At 42.3% G+C, this 25,506-nt stretch overlaps 1 protein-coding gene across 2 annotated transcripts in view; it reads left to right on the forward strand.

The window, feature by feature from the left end:
* Nucleotides 1-6,278: 6,278 nt before the first annotated feature.
* Nucleotides 6,279-25,506, forward strand: part of LOC136883227 (uncharacterized) — a 56,801-nt gene continuing 37,573 nt past the window's right edge. The window contains exon 1 of one of the 2 annotated variants that reach the window (XM_067155426.2): nucleotides 6,279-6,356. The gene's annotated coding sequence lies outside the window, so the exon portion shown is untranslated. Of the gene's footprint in view, nucleotides 6,357-6,527; nucleotides 6,666-25,506 lie in introns of those variants that run through there. The other variant, XM_067155427.2, reaches the window with a different exon arrangement.

Below are 25,506 nucleotides of genomic sequence, written 5' to 3' on the forward strand. Positions count from 1 at the left end.
ATACAAAACAAATGCATTCGAGCAGCGGCTAGACTCCCGTACGACACGCCAATACGCCAACTACGCTCTATTGCGAAAGTCAGCTCGATAAGGCAACACATACGAAAACAAACACTCCGAATGTACACGAAGTCATGGGGTAGTAAGTCAACCCACTTGTCAGTGGAATCGGACGCTATGACGTCGACCTATACACAAAATACCCCACGCCGAAACACATTCTGTTCAGCCACAGAGGTAGGAGGCCGGGGGGCCAAAACTGCCCTCGCTCTTAAGCTGACACCAACTCACTACACCGCTCCACTGAATACTACACACACAAACCACACTGCAAGCACTGTATGTATATGTACATATGTCTACCTCTATCCTAGATTATGTTCACCGTACTATTACTATTTTTATGCTGTTATGTTGTTATGTTGCAGATATAACCACCACAGGGAATCAAGCGAGGGAGGATTGAGAGAAGAAATACATCATGACGAAGGCACCTCAGCCATAATAAGGGACGACCCAATCCACCCCCGCCCCCTGCCAACGACAGGGGAGTGGACAGATAACGCACCCCTGATAATATCATTTAATATCTTTTCATTATATGATTTACTTGTTTTACAGGACACGAGAGCGGAAGAGAGCGGCCCGCACTCTAAAGTTTAAATGCATATTGTTGCAGAGACAAGTGTGTTCGAACAACGCCGCACAGAGGGACATCGACAGGCGGAAGAAGATAGCCCCTTGCATCATGTAAGGCTTGGCTTTAACTCCCCCCTCTCCAAAAAGAGACTTGGCACCAAGGACTGCTGGCAGCTGGGCAATGGGACGAACCTGTGGCCCAGAGCCCAGACGCTAGCAAACCAGAGTCGCACCAGGCAGTGACAAGAAGGACTGACCCCCATAATAACAGAAAATGGCAAGGAAATGGTTATGTTTGCATGACACACATTCCTAACTAACACAACCTCTGGCCTATCTCCAGCCCACATCCTTGCATGTGCTATCAAAAGAAGTCAGGTTTTACATGTAGGCTCTTTCTTCTTTCTGCCTATGTGGTTTCTCCTTAACCCTTCAATACCATACTTCAACACCATATACCTAACACAATCTCGCCTGGTAACGTGTCTGACATGGAAACAGGCAGATACTCCTTGTATCACTTCCCACTCTACCCAGCTATCTCTTTTCTACTTAGAAATTAATAGCATGTCGAAGGCCATGTAGATTGAGTCGATGATCACGGCGGGGGAGCGGGCTACGGGGGCCCCCCGTAAAAAAAAAAAAAAATCTGGAGGAAAGGTTGAAGTTCTTCCCCCACACCTCCGGTCGTCCAGAAAGACGCTTACTACGAAGATGGACTATAGTAGGCAAAGTCCTCCGAGGTTTTACATTTTCAGCAAATCATACGTTTCACGAAAAGCTAAATAAAAACTGCATAATAGGATGAAACCGTAACTGTCGTATTTCTGCTTGCAGTCACGTTTAGCAAACATCGATAATAATAATAATAATAATAATAATAATAATAATAATAATAATGAAAAATGAAATGTCGTATGGCTTTTAGTGCCGGGATATCACAGGACAGGTTCGGCTCGCCAGGTGCAGGTCTTTCTATTTGACTCCCGTAGGCTACCTGCGCGTCGTGATGAGGATGAAATGATGATGAAGACAACACATACACCAAGTCCCCGTGCCATTGGAATTTACCAATTAAGGTTATAATCCCCGACCCGGCCTGGAATCGAACCCGGGACCCTCTGAACCGAAGGCCAGTACGCTGACCGTTCAGCCAGCGAGTCGGATAATAATAATAATAATAATAATAATAATAATGGCTTTACGTTCGCACAAACTGCTTACACGGTTTTCGAAGACGTTGAGCTGTTGGCATTTTTTTCAACGTGAGTTCTTTTATGTGGCGGTAAATCTATCACATTCTTAAATAACAATAATCACCACCACTACTATCACTCTGCACAGTAAAAACTTCGATATTGAAATTACACACACAAGTGTACACATTATTCACATTTATTAGCTTACCTGAGATTATCAACTCTTCCATATAAAAAATAAAGGTAATTAATCTTGTTTAAAATTGATTTACATTCAGTGTATAAGGGGAGAGAGAGTTCTGCTCTTAGCACGATGTTCATCGGAAGTGGGCAAACAGGCTCGCTGAGACTGCACACATAATGATACTTTGACCGGACGTATGTCAGCGGAATATACAAGCATGAACACTGTTCTGCTTCTTAATACAGTACATGCAGTTTTTATATAGTACTGAAGTTTATAGCGAAATAAAATATGTGATATGATTTAAAATGTTACAGTTTCCCTATCTTGAGCGCAATGTCTGCCTTTACTATTTTAAGACTTTACCATGTCGGTGCAACAATAATCCAGGCTATGCGACATAAATATATCATTCCTTTATTATTTTGACAGACATGACAAAAAAACATCAGTCTATTAGCATACGCTTTTAAACTTGAAGATCGATACCCGAGCTGCATCTCCCGGATGGTGGCTTAGGCGGCAACGCACCGGCCTCTTACTGCTGGAATACAACCAGAGATAATGCCCAGTACCTCGCTCTCACCTGCTATGCAGAACAGAGGGTGTGTACAAGGATAGGAAACAAAATGAATGAACTCTGTTATAAATTTGCCTACAGTATCACGTATTTTTTAGGTAAAACTGGACAAGAGAACCCATCATCACCCGGATGCAAGCTTACAGCTACGCGCTCGTAACCGCATGGCCAACTCCCCGTTACCTTATGTGTAATATCATTGAATGCGGCAGTGCACCGGCACCTGATCACTAGAATACAACTAGAGAGAATGCCCAGTACCTCGCTCTCACCTAACCGCTCCCCTGCGTGTCGTAAGAGGCAGCTAAAAGGTGCATCCATGGTCTCTCAACTTGAGAGTACACACGGTATCCCCTGTCTGATGTAAGAGATAACTAAAAGAGCATCCATGAGGTCTTAATCTTGGGAGCACTTACAATATCCTCTGCCTGTCGTAAGAGGCGACTAAAAGGGGCAACCACGGGCTCTCAACTTGTGAGTACACACGGTATCCCCTGCCTGAAGCGCACCAGCCTCTGTCCGCTGGAATACAACTAGAGCGTTTGCCCAGTACCTCGCTCTTACCTGCTATAGGAGGATAGGAAACAACATTAATGAATTATGTTATAGATATGCCTACAGTAAATGTTTTAAACCCATTGTCTCACGGTGTAGGAAATTTAATTTGTAGGTGAGTATTCACCGGTCTTGTTCTGTTAAGAACCGTGAATTAAACGCACGCATCTGGTGTGTAAGCATTATACAAAAAAATATTGTTTATTATCTAGGTAAGTTTTTTTCTGATCAGAACACGATAGGGAATGTATGCTGACTCTTCAAACCTTTACTGTAAGATAACAGTCTATGTATGCTGTATGTCCTCTGTAACGGGATTGACCCTGTATAGATTGTTATCATGTTCTATCTTGTTCAGGTTACGCATCGGATAGTGACGTAAAGCCTTAGCGACGGTGTAGATAGTAAAGGGGGAGGAGGACCATCCAGCGTAGGAGGGCATCTGTCTGTAAAACTGTGAGGAGGAATGCAGATAAGCCCCGTCGGACGATGAGGAGGAATGCGGCTGTGTCCCGTCGGAGGAGGAAGAGGAGGAACGCAGCTATGCCTCCTGCTCCTCCTTATCTAGTTTTATCGTCAGATACCCCTTCCCTCCTCCTCCTTATTAGGCGAAGTTTTTACAGATAGACAGTTGTTATTTGCAGTGTAAAACTATATATCTTATAAACCTAAGTGTGCACATTAATAGTAAAACATCTATTATGTTTATGTGTGATAATTGTATTGTGATTTTTTCAAGACTTGACAATCTTCAACGTCATAAAGCTGTAAGTTATAACTTCAGAATATTTTCATGTAAACAGTGTACTGCTACATTTAACAGACGTGATAATCTCACATGACATGTAAATTCTAAACACATTTGTTTAAGTAATCTACCAGTAGAGCGCTTAGAAACTTTGATTAAATGTCGAAAGCGCAATAAAAGGCGTGATACAACATCGTGTCAGCTTACTACAAGTTCTGTTACTAACCTCAACCACTAGATAAAGAGAAGCAAGAAGAGGAGGTGCGTAAGTAAGGAGAAGAAGAACTTAGCATTTATTTTCCATCAGAGCTTTATCATTCTACTTTATTTTCTAAGCCGACTACATGTTCTATAGTTGTGCAATCATCTCATAAAGACAAGCTAGATGTAAGATACTGTAAAGACGTTAACTTACTCGTTGAACGATTACAACTCCTAAGAGCTTATCAAGAAGCTGGATACACAGTGAACGAGAGATTCAAGAAATAGAAGACGAATTACGCCGTAGGCGTATTATTGTGTAATAGCTATAAAGGCAACAACAACAACAACGAACTCATTGCACCTACCGCTGTAGACGGTGACATCACGTGTAGAAATAGGATTAAAAACCAATAGTAGATTGTAAATAAATATTTTATTAAATTTAAAATGTTCTACTTATTGAATCCCCTTTTACACCTATCGTAATTGCTTGAGTTGACTAGAGAGTAACCTTAATAACGAACATGACTGAACATGCATAACCATAACGATGTAATCGCTGTGGAGGAGGGATTGTGCTGACCTTCATAACTGTGAGGAGGAGTAGGAGGGATTGAGCTGGCCTCCATAACTGTAAGGAGGAGGAGGGATTCAGCTGACCTCCGTAACTGCGAGGAGGAGGAGGAGGAGGGAATGAGCTGACCTCCGTCTCTTTGAGGAGGGGGAGGGATTGAGCTGACCTCCGTAACGCGTGAGGAGGAGGAGGAAGATGGTGTCTGCGAAAGGGCATGTCGAGAAGGACAGCTAGCCTTAATCCTGTGAGGTTAGGTCACCTCTCTAAGATGGTGTCGAGCAGGGCAGCTAGCCTTAATCCACTGTAGTTAGGCCCCCTCCAAGATGGTAACGGGAAGGAGCATGTCGAGAAGGGCAGCTAGCCTTAATCCTCTGTGGTTAGGTCCTTCCCATGGCTATGTTCCGTTGGGATCGTTCCCTTTTTAAAAAATTCCGCGCCTGCACGTGGGTAAGTGTTGTTGTTGTTGTCTAGGTGATAGCAGTGAGGTTATAGGGATCGTTCACTTTTTCAAAATTCCGCGGCAAAACAAGTGCACGTGGTTAGGACCTGTCAAGATAACAGCAGTGAGGTTAGCCACGTTCAAAACAAGTGCACGTGGTTAAGGATGGCAAGATGACAGCTGTTCAAATTCCGTGGCCCCACATGGTCAAGGTGGCAGCAGTGAGGTTAGGGTCTGTCAAGATGGCAGCAGTCAGGTTAGCTGCATTCACTTGTTCAACAAGTGCACGTGGTTACGGTCTGTTATCTTAACAGCTGTCAAAAGCACGTGGATTTCAAATTCCGCGCCCCCCTGCGTAGTTAAGGTGGCAGCAGTGAGGTTAGCTGCGTTCACTTGTTTAAATTCCGCGCCCATGTGCTCAATGGACCTGTCAAGATGGCAGCTGTCATCTTGACAGCTGTCAAATGCACGTGGCATTGTTTACAAATAAGACCACGTGGTCGTGCCGTAACGACCTTGACGTCATGGGGTCAATGACCTTGGCCGGGATCAATGACCTCGGGTGCTGACTCAGCAGAAAAAACGCTGAAGCCATGGCCCAGTACCGCTATAGCTCTTACTACTAACGTTTCAAAGCTTAGACCTTTATTTCTTTGTAACAGGTGAAAATGTCCAACCGAAGAAATGCTGTGTGGCTTCATTTCAACTATACCGGAAATAAAGGCATATGTCGATACTGCAAAGCAGAAATTAGTGTAAAAGGAGGAAATATTAGTAATATGTCAAGACACTTCAAAAATGAATATCCTACAATCCACCACAGTGCATATATCACAAAGAATGTTCCTCTTTTTCACACCAGGCAAATACTGGGGCTGTATCTTAATTAAGACCATGGCCGCTTCCTTCCCATTCCTAGCCCATCGTCGCCATAAGACCTATCTGTGTCGGTGCGACGTAAAGCAACGAGCATGCACCTTATTGATACATAGTTAGAAAAAAATGACATAGAAATTCCCACCCTAGTTATGACCCTGGCTCACACTTTGCAATGAATGGAATTACGAGAAGGGCAGAGAGGTTCGCCCCCCTCCTGTTAGCTACACCACGCCCTTCAAGTTCAGACTGACGCGCTAGGCCGTGCTAGCCAAGGCCGCGTGAACTTCGTAGAGGGGGAGCTACTCTGTGTTTGGCGTCTTGGATCTGCTTGTAAACAACTGGTAAACTAACGCAGGTACGTGTCACTAGTCAATATTACTCTTTCATTCTGTTTTTCTTCATATTATTATAGAATAAGTGAAGTGAATGACAAGTGAAGCATGAGGTGTTATTTCTGGAAGTGTGAAGTAATTGCTTCGACCTTCATTTGTGTGTGTGCGCCAGACTTAGAGCTTGAATTACAGAGGGAGAAACAGAAAAATTATGAAGCACTGTCATTTTTTTTTTAAAATGAAATGAGTCCATGTTCATCTCTTCTTGCTTAAACGTTGTCCACAACATCCAAGAATCCAGTTTGCAACGAGTTGTTTTGCTGAACCTGTTGGTGGGTACCTTTTATACTTCTTGTAGTAGAAGGTTTAAATATTTGAATTATTTGAAAAACATATGCACAGTACAGCCACGTTGTCCACCTCAAGTATTGTCTGATCCGTTAAAGATATCGAATTATGTTTTCAAATACTTATATTGTAGTAAGGGGCTCATAAAACTGCCCAGTTTGTCTCCACCACATACGTAATTACCGAGAAACCGGCAGCAATTTTGTATTTTTTTGTTTAATGGGACTATACTAATTTCACGCATTGGAGCAACTAAGAATTGAACGACGCGTTCAGCGATGTGCTTATTTTGCAAATCCGACGAGTACTCTTGGAGATATTACAGTGTTTCTTACCTGTAGGTCGAAAGCAATACGCCACTCGCTGTGATATATAGGACATTTATACGTGACTCACGCCGTGTTGATTGAACTCGCATACCTCGCCGTTATCAGGAGCGGGCCCGGAGAAACAACAGTATGATGTTCAGCATTTCGGAGTTCCAAACCTTTCTCTCATTGATGTTGACTCGGAAAGGGACGACATAACACACTGAAACTGTAATACTTCGAGTGCCTTAAGTCTTTCGCATGAGTACACGGTACGTGAAATGAAACCAACAACTGCAAAATCCAATGAATGACACGGTCATTAAAAAAAAAAGGATGTAAAAATTATCGGAGAACGTTATTTTTGTGTACCGGGCTGAGTGGCTCAGACGGTTGAGACGCTGGCCATCTGACCTGAGCTTCGCAGGTTCGATCCTGGCTCAGTCCGGTGGTATTTTAAGGTGCTCAAATACGTCAGCCCCATGCCGATATATATTTACTGGCACGTAAAACAACTCTTGCGGGACTTAATGCTGGCACCTCGGCGTCTCCGAAAACCGTAAAAGTAGTTGGTGGGACGTAAAGCGAACAATATTATTGTGCTCTTTGGTTCTCCTAAACGCGAACATGTTAGATCGATCGATGTAGGGCCTACCTTCGCAACAGGCAGTTGGGAATAAATTTCTGCTGGTACCTATGCTAGCTTACACCGCTGTGTCATTTCCCCCCTTTTCAACCACTGGCCACTGCTATCGCGCAGGGAGTCATTGAAAAAGTGGTTGAGTGCATGGTATTTTATCTTTCTCAAGCATATTCGAACACGCGTTGTTTTTCAGGAACATGTAAACCAAGAGAGATAGTTAATGTGCCTGGCCAATTCCTACACATATGAAACCTTTTATTATTCCTTAAAGTACTCGTCGGATTTGCAATATAAGCACATCAGTGAAACTGTCGCTCGATTCTTAGTTGTTTTATTGGGTGATATTGGTATAGTCGCATAAAAAAACAGTTGCTACCGGTTTCTCGGTAATTACGTATGAGATGAAGACGACCTTAATACAATTTAAGAATTTGAAAATAGGGACGTCTATTTTTATCGGGTCAGAAGATATTTGAGGTGGACAACTTAGCTGAATAACCCTCTGTATAAAATAACAGTTTTGTCTGTGCATTGCTCAGAAAAAAAAGAATGGTTTTTCTCTATGGGTCGTGTCCACAGTAACAAGGAAATGCACTTTCGAATTTTCCGTTGTCTATGTATGTATGCATGCATATGCGCATCACAAGAAAATGGCTGAAGGGAACTTGAAAATCGGTATGTAAAATGAGACAATAAGGCACTACAGTTTAAGCTATCATTTTATTCACGCTGGTTGAAATGGTAGTTCAGGGGAAGGCGTCTAAAATTATTTTTTTTCGCACCTATGTTAATGGTCCTGTCGAAAAGTACTACATATCAAAAGTTATAGAGAGTACAATTTCCAACTTACGGTACCGGTTGCTTAGTCCATACAAACGCCAAGCATTGCTAATATGGAAATATCGCTCCAATGGCGACGGATTTCGTGATGATTGTGTTGAGTTATAAGACCGCGAGGTCCATATCAAGGAAGATTGTGAAGGTGATTGTAAACATGAGAAAAAAATGTTTGTAAAGAAACGATTCAGTGGCGGCGATAAGGACCCCATAGACCCCGCGGGGTAGGGTGGGGGGAGGGGCATGGCTGTTTCTTACTTCAGTAGCTGAAGAGTGATTTTACATACTGATAAAGCAACAGCACACAACACAGTATTATTTGTATTACACATGGTTATTCAAAACTTAGGCCGTCGTAGTGCAGAGCTTCTTTCGTCATGTGGGTTTCCCAACATGTTCCAATAATAACCACCCCTTGCTGCCATCAACAAGGCTTTTGAAGTAATTAGCCAGTTCTGAGAACCCAGTAGTCAGCGAAGATGCGATAACAGACACATCCTCCTTATCAAAACTCTAAATACTAAAGTTTCGAGCCTGTTTATAACTCTCGGCAGTCAGTGTAACGAAGTAGGCCTACGATGGACGGTTGAGTTGTAAAGTATTTGGCCCTAGGAACGAGATGCCAACGGCCGTAGTGTGTTGAAACGCCGGATCCCGTGAGATGTCCGAAGTTAAGCAACAGTTGACGTGGTCAAGATTTGGATGGGTTGCCACAAGCTGTTGGTGGGGGTAAGGGTATGGAGGAGCGGAAAGGAACTGTCCACCCTACCGTACGTGAACTCCGGCTCAGGAACACCTCTGCGGAGGTTCGGACCTGCCTTCAGGCAGAATAACCCTTACCTTACCTATTTATTTATGACACATGTCTGTAACAGAGTTGCACTCCAATTACAACGGACATTACAAAATATAGTACAATAATATACATTGCAAAACAGAAAAAGATCACGAAAAATTAACAACAGATTTTGAAAAATTATAATAAACAAATTTAGAAGAAAAAATGACAAAAACAACTATAGACTATATACAGATCAGGATTAGATAGTGCTGCAATTACTGGCTCCTGATTACATAAGTAGGAAGAGCTAAAACTTTATGTGCAAGCACACACATATGCGAACAGGTCAGGTGCATGATTAAGAGTGTAAAAATAATATCTCGGAGTTTATAGACAATTAAACTCCATTTGGGTTATTGATAAAGAGATAGTGTAATGAATTCTATTTTCTTTTCATAGGATGCTATTTGTTAAGATTGTTTGAGTATATTCACTAAAGAAAATCACTAGATATTTTTTGAAGTCTGTTAGGGACATTGAGAGATCTGTGTCGTGGTTTCTGAACAAGTCATTAAATGTACTGCACATCCTTACTAATGGCGAATTTTTATGAATTAATATGTTGGGTAAGGGATTGTAAAAGTACGTCCGGTTACGCAAGTTAGCTTTGCTAACGTTAAAATGTATTCTGGCCAGTAGATCACCACTATCTATAACGCCATTTATAATTTTGTGTAGAAACAGTTGTTGGCATAATTCTTGGCGAGCGCTTAATGAATTGTAGCTAAAGTCTTCTAATAAGTGACGATATGCTATTCTCAACCTATATGCTGACTGATTATGCTTCTTGTAATAAATAAACTGTAAGAATCTCTTTTGAACCTTTTCAATTTTATTTATATAAGATGATGATATTCTATTTATCATATACTTGGGTAAGAGAACCTCGATGAAATGAAATGCCGTATGGCTTTTAGTGCCAAGTTGTGTCCGAGGACAAGTGTCTTTTGATACCCAGTCCCCGTGCCAGGGAGAATTAACCAATTATGTGGCTAAAGGCCAGCACGCTAACCATTTAGCCACACAGCCGGGCTTCGATTATTCATACTTACATTGAGGTTGATGCTTATGTCTCATGATTTCAATACGTAACTAGTAAAATTAGCAGCAGCGATGAGCCATTAAAAAAAAAAAAAAGAGAATACGGCAGCTATATTTGTCTTCTAGTGTAGAGCCTTACGTGCCTAGTACTATAGTACAGGGTGATTCATAAGTCACTACAAACTTTGTGAGTGTAATTTAGAGGTAAAAATAAGACTAAAATGCTATATCCGTCTGTATCCGAAAGTGCTATATTACAAAGTTATGATGCATAATGGCCTCTCTTGCTAGGGAGGTGTCATTTTCGCCGCCTACATAGCGATTCAGAATTGACAGAATTAAGAGAAAACTTGATCTTCGCGTGGCTTATACAGTAGTATATAATTCTTGCAGGACCAGATTTCATGTAACATAATTAAAATCCTGTAAATTTCCTTAAGTTCTACCATTGTTTATATAGAGTTGTTAAAGAGTTTGTTTTGTTCACTGGCGACTGCAGTACAGTAGATGTATGGTTTGCTCCTTTGGCAGGACCTAGTGTTTACAGTGCACTATGTCTTCTGGTATGGGTTAGAGCAATTTTGTTACTTTCATTGATCTGTCTCTGCCTTATCCTTGGCTTAGACAATATGAAAGTGACTGAGGTATGAGTGCTGCTAGTAATGCCATTCCTTGTGCAGCCAGTCCCTGCTATGAATGGTGTGAAAATGTTGCTCATAAGGTCGGTTGGTGCATGCATTTCAGTGGGCTTGGCAGACTGATATGTAATAGCAACTTCTGGCTCGGTGAGGAAAGCAACGGGAAACTACCTCACTCCTCATTTCCCTAGTACGTCTCTTCAGTGATGCCTAGGCCATCTATGACAGCGGATGGCAGAGCTGTTGAGGATCCAACCAGCCTTAGGGCTGAAGACTGAACATACATACATTCGTTTGCACACTCCGCTAGCACAGTTGAATGCGGCAGGAAAGGGCTTTGTTTACTGTGCGTAGGTCTTAAAGGGGTCTGACATTCCAAGAGCTGCACGGCGAGCACGACTCCGTCTGCACTTTCACGGACGTCACTTTTCAACATATTTGAGGGTGAACTGAATGTACTGTACTGGGCGCAATTTGTGCTGAGTTTATGATCTCTTTGTTTAGTTAAACTCCGGGAGGAATTAATTCTGTTTTGTTTGTCTCACTGGATTGAATTTCACTCTAGTTTGTATGTTTACACTACATACAGTACCTTAGTTGAATAACTGATTCTTAAATTAATAAACTCCGGGAGGAATGCATCAATTAATTAATGAGCCAATCAGTGCTCTGCATTTAGGGCTTTCGCCCAGGCGGCAGATTCCCTGTTAACTGTTTACGTAGCTTTTTCTTAAAGGTTTTCACAGAGCTTGGAAATTTATCAAACATTTCCCTTGGTAATCTATTCCAATCCCATACTCCTCGTCCTATAAATAAATGAATGAAAATCCACAGCCTGTTTCCAGTCATTCGACCGGGTCAGGAATGGAATGAATGAAGCCCTCATCTAGCGGCGACTATGAGAATTGTGCCGGCTGCCGAAGCCTGTCGCACTCCTCTGCAGTAATGATTAATAATGATTGACAGATGAAAGGAAATGATATTGGAGAGTGTTGCTGGAATGAAACATGACAGGGAAAAGCGGAGTACACGGAGAAAAACCTGCCCCACCTCTGCTTTGTCCAGCACGAATCTCACATAGAATGACCGGGATTTGAACCACGGAACCCAGCGGTGAGAGGCCGGCGCTCTGCCTCCTGAGCCACGGAGGCTCTCCTATAAATGGATATTGTCCCAATTTGTCCTCTTGAATTCCAGTTGTATCTTCATATTTTATTTCCTACCTTTAGAAGCTCCACTGAATGTCATTCCACGCCAACTCTCCACTGACAGCTCGAAACATACCACATAGTCGAACATCTCGTCTCCTTACTCCCAAGTCTTCCCAGCCCGAAGTTTGCAACATTTTCGTAACACTACTTCTTTGTCGGAAACCACACAGAAGAATCGTGTTGTTTTTCTTTGAATCTTTTTCAATTCTCGTATCAAGTAGTCCTGGTGAGGGTCCCATACTCTAGTTTGGGTCTTACCAGAGACTTATACGCCCTCTCCTTTACATTCTTACTACAACCGCTAAATACCCTCATAACAATGTGAAGAGATCTGTAACCTTTCTTAACAATCTCGTTAATATGGTTACTCCAGTTAACCCCATCTATTGAGCCCTGCGCGGATATACAAAATATCCGCACCCTTGAATGGTCATCCGCGGATATTGTAAATATTACACTCAATGTATTGAAATTGATAGATCTGTTAATAGGCTTGATACCTGGTACCAGAGCCCCCGCCAGTCACATGTTTATGAGAGATTTTCTCTAGCGACAACTAGTGATACATTGAGTTTTGTTCCTTCCATTAATTGCAGGAACGAGTCAGTTGGGATACGGTCAGATTCACGACTTTATGGTCTCAAGGCTCGTTATATATCACCCTTCTCCCATACCACTGTCAGGGGTCGTCTAACTACAAGCAAAAATAAGAATATACCCGAGTGAAAATCAATAAACTTAATTATTTACAAAATTATCAGCAAAATTATCCTCACTGCTATACAGATTGCATTCGCCAAGACACTAACTTAGCGGATATGTGCATCCGTGCAGGGCTCTACCAACCAACCCAGTAATTAAAACTGCGAGGACTTCTCTTACCGGGCGAGTTGGCCGTGCGGTTAGGGGCGCACAGCTGTGAGCTTGCATCCGAGAGATAGTGAGTTCGAGCCCCACTGTCGGCAGCCCTGAAGATTTCCCATTTTCACACCAGGTAAATGCTGGGTCTGTAACTTAGTTAAGGTGGTGGTGGTGGTGATTATTGTTTTAAGAGGAAGTACAACTAGGCAACCATCCTCTATATAACACTAATCAGAGGGAAAAATGGAAGGGATCCGACACTTCGAACAATGAAGATATCGGTCAGAGAAAGACAAGGACCACGAAGGGCGTGAAAATGAAAGACTCCCTAGCCCTCGCAAACCTAATAGCGTCGGGGTCAGAAAAGAACAAGAGTTCACCAAGAGAGGTCGGATATGATAGATGAAAGTGAGGAGCCTGGCACAAGTAAGTGGAAGCAATGCCAGGACTCAGCTAAGGGCCCCGTAGTCGCCAGCCCACGCTCCAAAGTTCATAGCCCCTGGGGCCCCCTTTAGTCTCCTCTTACGACAGGCAGGGGATACCGTGGGTGTTATTCTACCTCCCGCACCCACACGGGGAGTAACTTAATTAAGGCCACGGCCGCTTCCTTCCAACTCGTAAGCGTTCCCTATCCCATGGTGGCCATAAGACCTGTCTGTGACGGTGCGACGTAAAACAAATTACAAAAAGACTTCTCCTCTTGGCGAAACTTACAACTTGACTTTTCACGAAGCTTCTCCGCAGGCCGCACGTCATTATTACCTCTACATTACACCCACACTTTGTGGTGGCTGTAATTCTTGCCTTAAGGGGCAAAATAATGAGCCGGCCTCTCTTAATACTTGTCAGTGGCGGGGGGCGGGCTTTGGGAAAATCAAGTGATCATAAATATGTATTCCAATAGAATGTGTGACGCGATGTTACCTAGCAACCGTGTAGGTGGTGATATTTTCATAGACATTATTTTATTCGTCAAACGAATTTAAATGTGTCTTTTGGAACATCAATTGTGTCTCCTCAAGTGGCTGATTAGTCCAATTCTGGACCTACAGACTCTCTCACAGTGATAGCACACACACTAGTTGTAGCAACAGAGAGTCGTAAGAGAGCACCATTCTTCGTTCTTGCTTGTTCTTTCCTGCGATTCCGTCCCTCAGATTTTAATCTTTTTCTATTTTGTTCAAAAATGTAAACTCCCTCATATACTTGGCGCCGTTTTGCCTTACCTTTGGCTATAGTTTCCCAGTTCTTCTGCTGCTTTTCCCAAACCTCGTGGGGTCGCGGTTGCGAACTGCGTAGCACATGTAGATTTGGTCCCGTTTTGCTGCCGGATGCCCTACTGACACCAACCCGATGTGGAGGAATGTGATCACTATTGTGTGTTTCTATGGTGGTTGGATCGGGAATCGAACCGGGACACTCTCAAACGAAGACCTCAACGCTGACCATCAGCCAAGGAGTCGGACGACTGAAATAACCATACATTGTCTTAGCTGCCCTCCATGATTACGCAGACCATTGGATACAGTACATGATTTGCTTTGGAAGGCGTGTTTCTGGCATGCGAACGATATATCCAGACCAGCGTAGTTGATTCCTGATTATCTTTGTAATGTTGGATTCCTCGAGGGTACTGATGTTCGTCCGATGATCTTGCCATTTAATTTTCAATATCCTCCGCAAGTATCTTTCCCGACATTTTAGGTGTCTTCTATACGTATTCCAATTTTCGCAGTCGTAGATAAGTGTTGGAATTGTAACAGGATTGTAGACATAGAGCTTTGTTCTAACACTATCATGATTATCAAAGACTTTTTTGGGAGATGGCCAAAACCGGCACTAGGACATCTTGCCAAGTTTTGCCGGGGGTTTTGTGGTAAAGAAAACACGTAATTTTCAAGGGAAATTCATGTTTTGTTTATTCAAAATATTGGCCATCGGCTTCTACACACTTCGCCCATCTTTCAGGTAAATTATGAATACCATGGCAGGAAAACTGCTTGTCTTTTGCGGCAAACCATTCGTCAAGCCATTTTCCAACCTCCTCGAAATTGCTGTAGTGCTGCTATGCAAGCGCGTGCCCCATTGATGCGTAGAGGTGACAGTCAGAAGCGCCAGGTTGGGGAAGTACGGCGGGTGTGGAAGGGTGTCCCATCCAAGCGATTTCAAGGTGCCTTTCACTGGTTTTGTTCTGTGAAACGGCGTATTGTCGTGTCTTCTGGCCTATTCCGGTCGCCTTTCGATCAATGCGTGATTTAAATTAATCATTATTTTGTTGGCGATAGCGTTGTGCATTAACAGTTTCGCTGGGCTTCAAGAGTTTGCGATTTTTCATTTGCCGTTCATTCAAATCGTGTGGGACCCATTTACCGAGTTTATTGATCTTCCCCATTGCTCGTAAACGTCTGCTGATTGTTCTTGTGACACATTTAATGCTTGTACCAATTGCTGTTGAGTTTAAGTTGGGTCATCATCCAGTAACGCCTGCATTTGCTCGTCTTGGCACTTATGTGGTCTACCAGAGAGCGCACTATCATCACCACGTTTAAATTGTCGAAACCTTGTCTCACATGTTCTAATCGATGGAGCGTGTTCAATACCAGCAAACGATGACTTTCCACAGCCGTCATCTTTTGAGTACGTAAGAAAAGCAATGCGAGCCGCAAATGTTCTTTTTAAGGCACAAACGTCGACATGATGACTGGAGGAGTCTAGCGGTTGCCAGAGCCCCATTCTCTTACTTTTTAAGAACATGGAATGCAAACACAATTTTTATGCCCGATGTGGGTTGGTTAAATAGTACATAACCATAATATAACTTGATACAAATTGCTTATAAAATGCTATGACCAAACAGCTTAGTTTACTGTAATTTAGCGTTAGCGGTTACCGTCTTCAAACTCCGGTCAACACTCGAACCCATTTGTAGCAAGTGTACAGCCAAGGAATATTATGTATGTTCAACGTGTGTCGTGTGAATTGCCATTCCTACAGAGAAACTACAATATATGCCCATAATGCACACTAGAGTCCAAAAGTTAAGCATAAGTTACGAGTAAGCAGGGCAGCAGGAAATAGACCGCAAATCGCATGACATATGCATCTACCAACCTTACGTCTTCGCTCTGTATAGGAAAGGAGTGTTCCCTGCTTTGACTAGCGGCGTAACTGCAAGGTAAACACATCCAGTGCCTGCGCCCCATATTCCCTCAGTGGTGTTTGCCCTATTATATTGTGCGGAGTGTAGCCTCGTGGTAAACGTGAAAACATAATGGCACAACGACGCCATTTGGACCCCGTTTTGCAGGGTAGAATACTCGGCCGCCTGGAAGCAGGCCAGACACAGACCGAAGTCGCCGTATCCTTGAATGTGCCACAAAGTGTAATTTCCAGGCTTTTGAGACTATTTCGAGACACAGGAGATGTTAGTCGTAGGCCAGTACCAGGTCGACCAAGGGTAACCACCCCACAGCAGGACCGATATGTGGCCTTAACCGCCCGACGAAATCGGAGTGCACCTGCAAGACATTTGTCGGTGGAGCTTGCAGCCGTCTCAGGGGTTGCCGTTTCCCGGCAAACTGTCTATCGCAGGTTCAGAACAGCAGGCTGTTTGCCCGACGTCCAGCGGTGTGCGTCCCGCTCACTCCAGCACAGAGACGGGCCCGTTTACTGTGGAGCTGTCAACATCGAAACTGGACCATGAATGAATGCAGGCATGTGCTCTTCACAGATGAATCCCGCATCACTATGCAGAACGATTCCCGTCGCACATTAATCTGGAGAGAACAGCCACAGGAACGTCGTGGAATGGGACCAGTATGGTGGTGGTGGCGGCGTCATGGTGTGGAGCGGCATCATGTTGAATGGCCGTACGGACCTGAACATCTTCATGGGTGGTCCGGGGAACGCTGTTAACGCTCGTAGATACAGGAATGAGGTACTGAGGGGTCCAGACTTCCTCTTAACGGACGATAATGCCCTACCGCACCGCGCTGCTCTGGTGGATAAATTTCTGGCTGGGGAAGACATTCATCGCATGAACTGGCCAGTGAGGTCTGCGGATCTGAATCCTATAGAACATGCCTGGGATGCATTGGGAGGCGAATTGCATCCCGTCAGCCTCCGCCAAGGACCCTCAAAGACCTTCGCATACCCCTTTCGGAGGAATGGGATCGACTGCCACAAGAGCTCTTGGACCATCTGATAGAGAGCATGCCACTTCGCTGCGAAGCATGTGTGGCCGTTAGGGGTAACCATACACCCTATTAACAGCATATTTTGTTGTGGAAGACACTGCCAAATTTTGTTAGTTGTTGTCAGATGTGTACCTTAGCTATCAGAACCTTTCTGACACTATTTTTTGGACAAGTTGTGTGATTCAGCTTCCGTCTGACATTCCTGTCGAGCGGTATGGCCTCGTTTAGTGATTATGCTCAACTTTTGGACACTAGTGTACATCGTGTGTACTGATGTGAGATGGATTGGTCTCTAAAATTGAGGGAATGTAAGCCTTTCTGTACATTCGCGGTGCCTAGGAGCAAGGGCTTAGAACTGGACTCATTGTGGTCAGTGAAGTGGGGCAATGTTATTGTCTACATGTTCCTTATTTGTATACTTAATATTCTACATCAAAATACGCTATATGTATTCAATTTCAAATAAAATATCCAGTGCACGTACTGGTATATTCCTTCGCTGTAAACTTGTTAACTTACATATGTTTTTTTTTTTTTTTTTTTTTTTTTTTTTTTTTTTTTGCAGAAGATAGCGAAGAAAGAACCAACACCTGATTTAGTGATTTAGTACTTCCTGTGTTGACAGGTATGGGGTTCTGACCAATGTTAATGTTTATGTGCAAAAGTTTTCTGCACCAAAACCAATATAACGCCAGTACATTTCTTTTTCGAGTGCTGCAAAATACAACAGAACATAAATTAAAATCTCGAACAAATTTCATGTGGTGAAATGCCGCAACAAAGAATCTTCTTGTCTGGCCTTCGGATGATTGTTGACTACCAACAGCAATGCGAAACTGGAAACAATGATGACGTAATAGATGATTTTGACACATCAAAATGTAGAAAAGTCGCTGTATATGGTTAGTTTTGCTGTAGGAAGGATGAGTTACTGTGCTCTTTTTGTTTTGAATATCGCCTTCTCATGAATAATGACGGCGAAAGTTATTATTTTTATTTACTTAAATTTCTTTCTGCCACTGCAGATTGCCATTAGACAAAGAATACCATATGCAATAAGTTATAACTATGTGATAAATAGAATTTATCGATATCCACGAGAACGGCCACTTCTTGGTTTAATTGTTTACAAGTCGAAAATAACTTGCAAACATTTTGAAATGTCCTTGGAATAGTTCCGCGGCTGCCGATCCTTAAGCCAAGGATAGAGAGACTTCCTCCAGTGCGTATTTCTTTTCGAAATTTTCTGCTGTACTACTAAGGACCTAGATATTTGGTAAGGGGCCTCACATATTTTCTTCCTGCTGGAGATTCAAGATGATATAGAATTGGGCTTTACTGTGATTACTAGGAACTCGAATTTCGAAGACCTAATATCTCAGGAAATATGCATGCATGAATCCCCTATAAAATACCAAAGTATGACATAAAAACTTAGACGTATGACGCTAAAGAAATGGAATATTGTCCAAAATTTCCTTTGAAAACCAAAGTAGGTTGACCACATTCCAAACACCCTTTCTGTTTTGACAATTTACTGCTCACTTCATTTAACTATAACATATTTCCAAAGCAAAATTTGGCCAATATCTAATTCCTTTTGCGTCATATTTCAGAGTTTTTATGTCATACTTCGGTATTCTGAAGGACATACTTGCATGCATATTTCCAGAGTTTTCAGGTCATTAGAATTCCTGCTCTTAGCGATAATAACCAGGCCCGATTCATCATAATCTTGAATATCCGGCAGGAAATTCGAGGCCCCTATCCATAGTTCTAAAGCTTCAACAATACAACAGAATATTTCAAAATCTAAAAAAATCCAGTGTTCTATCCCTTCAGGCAAGAAACTCAATGTTGAGAACATCCTAGGAATATGAGCTAGGAATTTTAGGTAAATGAAATATAATAAAGCATGAGAATATATTATTTATTTATTTATTCCTAAACATTGCAATCCTCTTCTTAATGATCTGTATCCGGTCGATTAGATTAGCAGTTTGCCTTTTTCTACCACTACGAGCGCTAGTGTGAGACAATGCATTGAGCACCACTATGAGCGCTAGTGTGAGTCAGCGCAGTTTCACTTAAGCCCTGAGGGTATTGAACCAAGGAACACATTACAGGAAGAATTAAATAAATAAGTTTATTTGACTAGGATTTGAATAAAAAAAGAAAACGAGTAAAGAAACAAGCGATTTTAGGCTGTTTTTCCGAAACTGCATTTAGGCCGGAAGTGATTTTCGAAATTTGTTTTTATATTGATAGAGATATCTAAGACTCTCAATTTGAAACCTTTCCCGGCCCTTTAGCCTTTCAACTTTCGGCACAATTGAGGAAATTGCTTAATTTTACGTCTTTTGTAGTATAGGGACCCCTACTTTATCTGCTAAAATATTTTCAAAATTAAAACCAAAACGCAAACAAAATCACTGGGTATAACGGCTGAAACTATTTTAATACGACCAAAAATACTTATTTAAAACCATTTTGGTCAATACGACTTAATGATAAAGTATAGTAAAATATGCATTTTGTATGAGCAATAAAATACGAGTAATCATATTCACAAAATATCGAAATGGGATGAATTTAATTTGTGTTTGTAAGAAGAACCAGAATAAAATAATGACTTGTCATCGAAATCATGAACAACCTAAGTTGGCTGGCAATGAATACGCCGAGTTCTTGACAGCGATGTCATAGCCCATGAAATGAAATAACGCTGTTATACGAGAACATTACCCAGAGGAATTGTGGACGGTTTGTTTGTCTGCGTGCCCGTATTACGTCATCGTTGCATCGGATGTATTGTATAGTACTTACAGCTCCCGGCTCCAAAGTGACTCTAGGGTCATTGTCAGTGCTGACAAACGAATTACTCGAAATGCCGCTACAGTACTAACAAAGTCGGACTGGGTTGCTTAAACTAGTGTTTCTCAGCCGTGGGGAACCTGAAGAGGACTGAAGGGGTACAAATATGAATTTGTAACACATCTGCAAATATGTCATTAATATGTTCTACACATTTTGTATTTCATGCTTCGACAGACTGAAAAACAAATATATTTGTGGAAAAGTGGTGGTGAGCGGAAAAGGTGTAAGGGAAAATATGTGTTGGGAAAAATGGCTCTAGGGAAACCTTCCTGCAGAAAAGTGACCGAGAATCGAATAAGCTAGGCGTCTCCACATCGCTCTAATTGTTACTAGAGGCGTGTGGTGCGTAGACACCACACCTGCGCATCAGTGCTCCGCTATCCCATGACATTTACTCAGTCAGTGTATGTTCTCCAGAACTTCACATGTTAAAATAAAACACTTCAATACCTCTTCCATTACACCAATAATAACGTTGTCTTCGTATCTCCCATCTACATTGGTTGTTTCGTCCACTGAAACCCATATCTTATTACTGAGAAGTGTAGATCGTATCTTCTTTAGCACGTCTTCATAGCAGAATATATAAGATTTTTATAAGAGTTTATTCATTTGGAATTATATGACTGATGTACTTTTCTAAGAAGAATCTAAAGCCGACAAAATTTAATTTTTATGAAATATTGGAAGTATCCATCATCATGCAGAGATCTTTATAAAAGTTCGCTGTGTTATGTAACGATACAATATTTGAAGAAGCACCCTCAAAAAGCAGACGCTGCCTGTTCTCCGCGGCGGAAAATCTTCTTTAAACACCTTTTATGTTTACCGGTATCGCATTGTTGTTGCATCTTGAAACGTTTTTGAGCCGTTGCCATAACTTGTGTTTACAGTATACAATAATACCATCACTACCAGTACTGGCGACAAAGGGGGGCGAGGGGGAGCAGTTGCCCCCCCCCCACTTTACGGAGAAAATATTATTCCATTTTAGCCATCTGAAACTAGGAATATAGGAGTAATTTATTTTATAAAAGCGCTTTGTACAAGCGCTGTTTTCTTATCAGCTAATTCTATACTTTATTTTCGTTAATTATTAGCGGAAATACGCACAAAATATCGCGGCTAACTGATTTGCATAGCGCCACAACAAGTAGTGGGGACTTTGCACATGCTGTGAGAAAGGGTACCAGGGGTATAATTTTTTGCCACGATCATGGGCGGTGAAGTATGATTCACCGACTTGCCGCGCACATTCGCCCGTCTAGCAGTCTCTTTACTGTCTATTAGTTTGTTAGTGTATAGGCCTAGTCAAATACTAAACGATTTTAACTGCATAACCACGCCGTACTTCTGTTTAATTGTAATAGATGTATATATTGTTCCTATGGTGAAATTATTATTGAATCAGAATCTCAAATTATTATCACACTTAAGTTGGTAAAACATTTACCTCTCTGTGGAAATTAGCTCAGAGAGCATAAATAATTCCCACTTCAGAGGTTTTTTTATCAGTTTATATGCATAGACCACGCCGCCTTCCTCCCTCGCAGCCCCCTCCCCCCCGCCCGCTATATCCCACTAACCCATGTACTTTTTGTTTTCTGTACATTTTGCCCCCCCCCCCCACTTTTAATTCCCAATCGCCGCTACTGATCACTGCTTACAATCTGTTCCCCAAATTCTTGAATAAATTGCCTCAGGTTCGCACTTTCTTCCCTTTAGGCATGTTGAAATCATACTGAAAGATCGAAATGTGATCTCAAACCAGGAACAGTTGAAGGATGGAGTGGAGGTTAGTTCAGTTGCGGGAAAATCCTGGCAGCGGAACCATTCAGCTATGGATGAGATTAAGACGTCCCAAGTTAAGCTGCTTTATTCAAAATACTGTTTTTTTTTACAACTTGCTTACGTCGCACTGACACAGATAGCCTATGTCTTTTGGAGACGATGTGACAGGGAAGGACTAGGAGTGGGACGAAAACGGCCGTGGTCTTAAGTAAGGTACAGCCCCAGCATTTGCCTGGTGTGAAAATGGGAAACCACGGAGAACCATCTCCAGGGCTGCCGACAGTGGGGTTCGAACCCAATATCTCTCAAATACAGGATTCTGGCCACACTTAAGCGACTGCAGCTATCGAGCTCGGTGAATACTGTATTTCACTGTCAAGGTTGTGCTCATTAGAAATTTCCAGTAAGCCTCCTTTGTCCTCGCTTTTACTGCTGCCTGCTAAAAATAGACTAAAGCTGAGAAATATTCCTTCCACAGAAAGACTCCACTTACCTGTTGAACATTGGGAAATAGGCCACAGAAACTCACGTACCGGTAATATAAAATTCTATGGGATATGACTTCATGTAGAATAAAGCAGAAATATGACCAGCATTACAGAAAGGTTCAAAATACGACTTTTAAGACGAAATAAATACACCGCAATTTCCTTCAAAAGACGTATACACATGTTTTTACATGCAGTTAGAAATCAAAATAAAGCTCTTAGAACAAAAATGACATGTTATGAAAATCCGCTCCTTAACGGTAACAAACAACCAGCCCCCGAGCTAGTGGCTAAATTTCCAGGTGCGGCCAGGATTCGAATCCAGGGCTCTCTGAACCAAAGGCCAGCCAACGATCTGACGAGTGATTATATTGACCCGCAACACATTATAAGCAGAATATTCTGCAACCATGTATTGCGGGACAGTATCTGCTTGTACTTCAGGCAATTTTTCTTACATACGCCTGTGACTTGTTAAAATACTTACGCGCAACACACACATTCGTTTTAAGCTTATTTGAATTGAATCATCCATGGTTTGTTGAAGTACAATAGCGTTCTTATTCCGCATTGGTATGTGTCATTGTTCCATGTGCCTTTGTACAAGTTGCCGATATTCCGAATACATTGTAGTAATCTTCAACAAGGTGATTCATCTACTCCCACTCGATCCACGGTGATGTTTCCCTAGGTAACTAAACTTGACAAGTATGAACTACGAAGAGCCTTAAAACAACAAGCAGTAAATTCTCTAAGACTGTTTATTGCAGGAAATTGTTGTGCCGGATATGATGACCAAATACCCATCTTTTCCTCTTCTTTACAGTTGTCAGAAGGAACCGCGGAGTGTTTATTTCTTTAAGCATATAGGTTTTCCTATCGGTCCAACTGGTTCTTGTTTTCCTTCTACATAGCCACATTTCTGCCACCTGTAGCCGTTCCTCACCTTTCTTCGAGTATGTCCAGCTTTCATAGCCGTAGAGTAGCACACTCCACATGAATGTCTTAATGAACTTGTTTTCTTTTGTTCAATGCTCAGTGTTTTCCCCAAGAGCTGTTTCCTGTCTTGACAGGCCTTTTTAGAAAATGCTAATTCTTCTTTTTATTTCTGCAGCACATCTGTCGTCATCCTATACAACTGACCCTCGGTAGCAGAACTTATGTACTGTACTTGCTGTATTGTGCTTTTTACAATTTTGAGATGCGTTGCTGTCTTTTATTTCGATTTGCTTACAACTATAACGTTTTTTACATTAATATTCAGTTTAACTTTTTTAAGTATGGTTGTTAGTTTATTCAGCACAATCTGCATATTCTTTTGGCTGTCAACCCAAAGTGCATTATCCTCAGCAAATATAACACAATGCATAGTTGCCCCATTTAGCTTTATTCGAAGTGTTTTTGACTTACAAATTTTAATGGCAGCTTCAGTCTATAGATTAAACATAATAATAATAATAATAATAATAATAATAATAATAATAATAATAATAATCTATATATTTCAAACACTAGGCTGACATTTGTTACCGGGAGTTTGTGAGAACACCTCAACCGATTGACATTGAAAGCATTCTGACGAAAGCTCTTGGCCTGTAGATTGCAGACTGTTTTTAAAAGCATAAATATTTTTTGGCATATATTTTTAATTATTAAAGAAAATATAACATTCTGATTGGCCAAAGCGCTCGCCAGTACTTCAAGGCCACATGCTGGTCCACTGCTGGCCATGTCGTGGCGGGAATTCTAAAGGGTGCACTTGCAGGCGCCGTCTGGTAAGACATCTTTTTGCTGTGGTGTACACATTGTAATTGAGCGGTCAGTCGTGGACTCGTGCTTTGTCGAGAGGATTCAGGTACAGTTTTTAGGTTCGCTTAGCTGATTAGTAACAGTCTCAATGGCAGCTGGAATCGTGGTCATCATGTCTATAGCGGAACGTATAAATACATACATTTTTAAAAAATTTGCTTTACGTTGCACCGACACAGATAGGTCTTATGACGACGATGGGATAGGAAAAGCCTAGGAGTGGGAAGGAAGTGGCCGTGGCCTTAATTAAGGTACAGCACCAGCATTTGCCTGGTGTGAAAATGGGAAACCGCAGAAAATCATCTTGAGGGCTGCCGACAGTGGGATTCGAACCCACTATCTCCTGGATGCAAGCTCACAGCTGCGGGCCCCTAACCACACGGCCAACTCGCCAGGTCAGATCCAGGTAAAAATGTCTGATCTAGCCGGGAGTCGAACTCGGGGCCTCGGGGTGAGAGGCAGGCTCCGTAGCCCTAGACTGTGCCGCCCACACAAATGAGTAGAACGATTTTCTTATTACAGGCAGAATATCGTAATTTCTTCGCGAGTCCATTCCGGAGCACTTCACGATGGTTTCTACGAACAGACTGTCATCGTCCAGATAACTGTCGCCACTTGTCATATTTAATCTTCTTCTTATTCTTCCACCGCTTTTCCCACATCTTGTAGAGTCGCGGGTTCGAATTGTGTAGCACATGGGGATTTGGTCCTGTTTTACAGCCCGATGCCCTTCCTGGTGCTAACTATATCTGGAGGAAGCAATCACTATTGCGTGTTTCTGTGGTGTGTTGTATATGAAGAGGTGAGTGTTGGGACAAACACAATCAACCAGCCCCGAGCCAGAAGAATTAATTACACGCGATTAAAATCCCCAACTCGACCGGGAATCGAACCCGGGATCCTCTGCACTGAAGGCCTCAACGCTGACCATTCAGACGAGAAGTATGACGAGCGAATGGCTCATCTGATTGGAGCAATTCTGAGGCCAGTTTCCACGTAAACAAAGAGGCTAACTCATAAAATAACCAACAAGCACAGCTAGCGACTTTCTAACCGAAACAAACTTTATTTTTGCAAGCCAAATCAGCGGTTTGGCCGTGGAAATATCAATTCTGACTTCCCCTACCCCCGCCGTCAGTAGGAAGCTGTCTCTAAGCCCTTCATGATGGCACCACAACTGTTGCCATGCAGCCCTTAGGACATACGCTGGATCTACTAGGTTGTGTGTCGTATAATATGGCCGCAGTACGCTGATGACACCATCCTTTACAGAGCTACTGGAAA

This window comes from Anabrus simplex, chromosome 11 (assembly GCF_040414725.1).
Source record: "Anabrus simplex isolate iqAnaSimp1 chromosome 11, ASM4041472v1, whole genome shotgun sequence".
Lineage (NCBI taxonomy): Eukaryota > Metazoa > Arthropoda > Insecta > Orthoptera > Tettigoniidae > Anabrus > Anabrus simplex.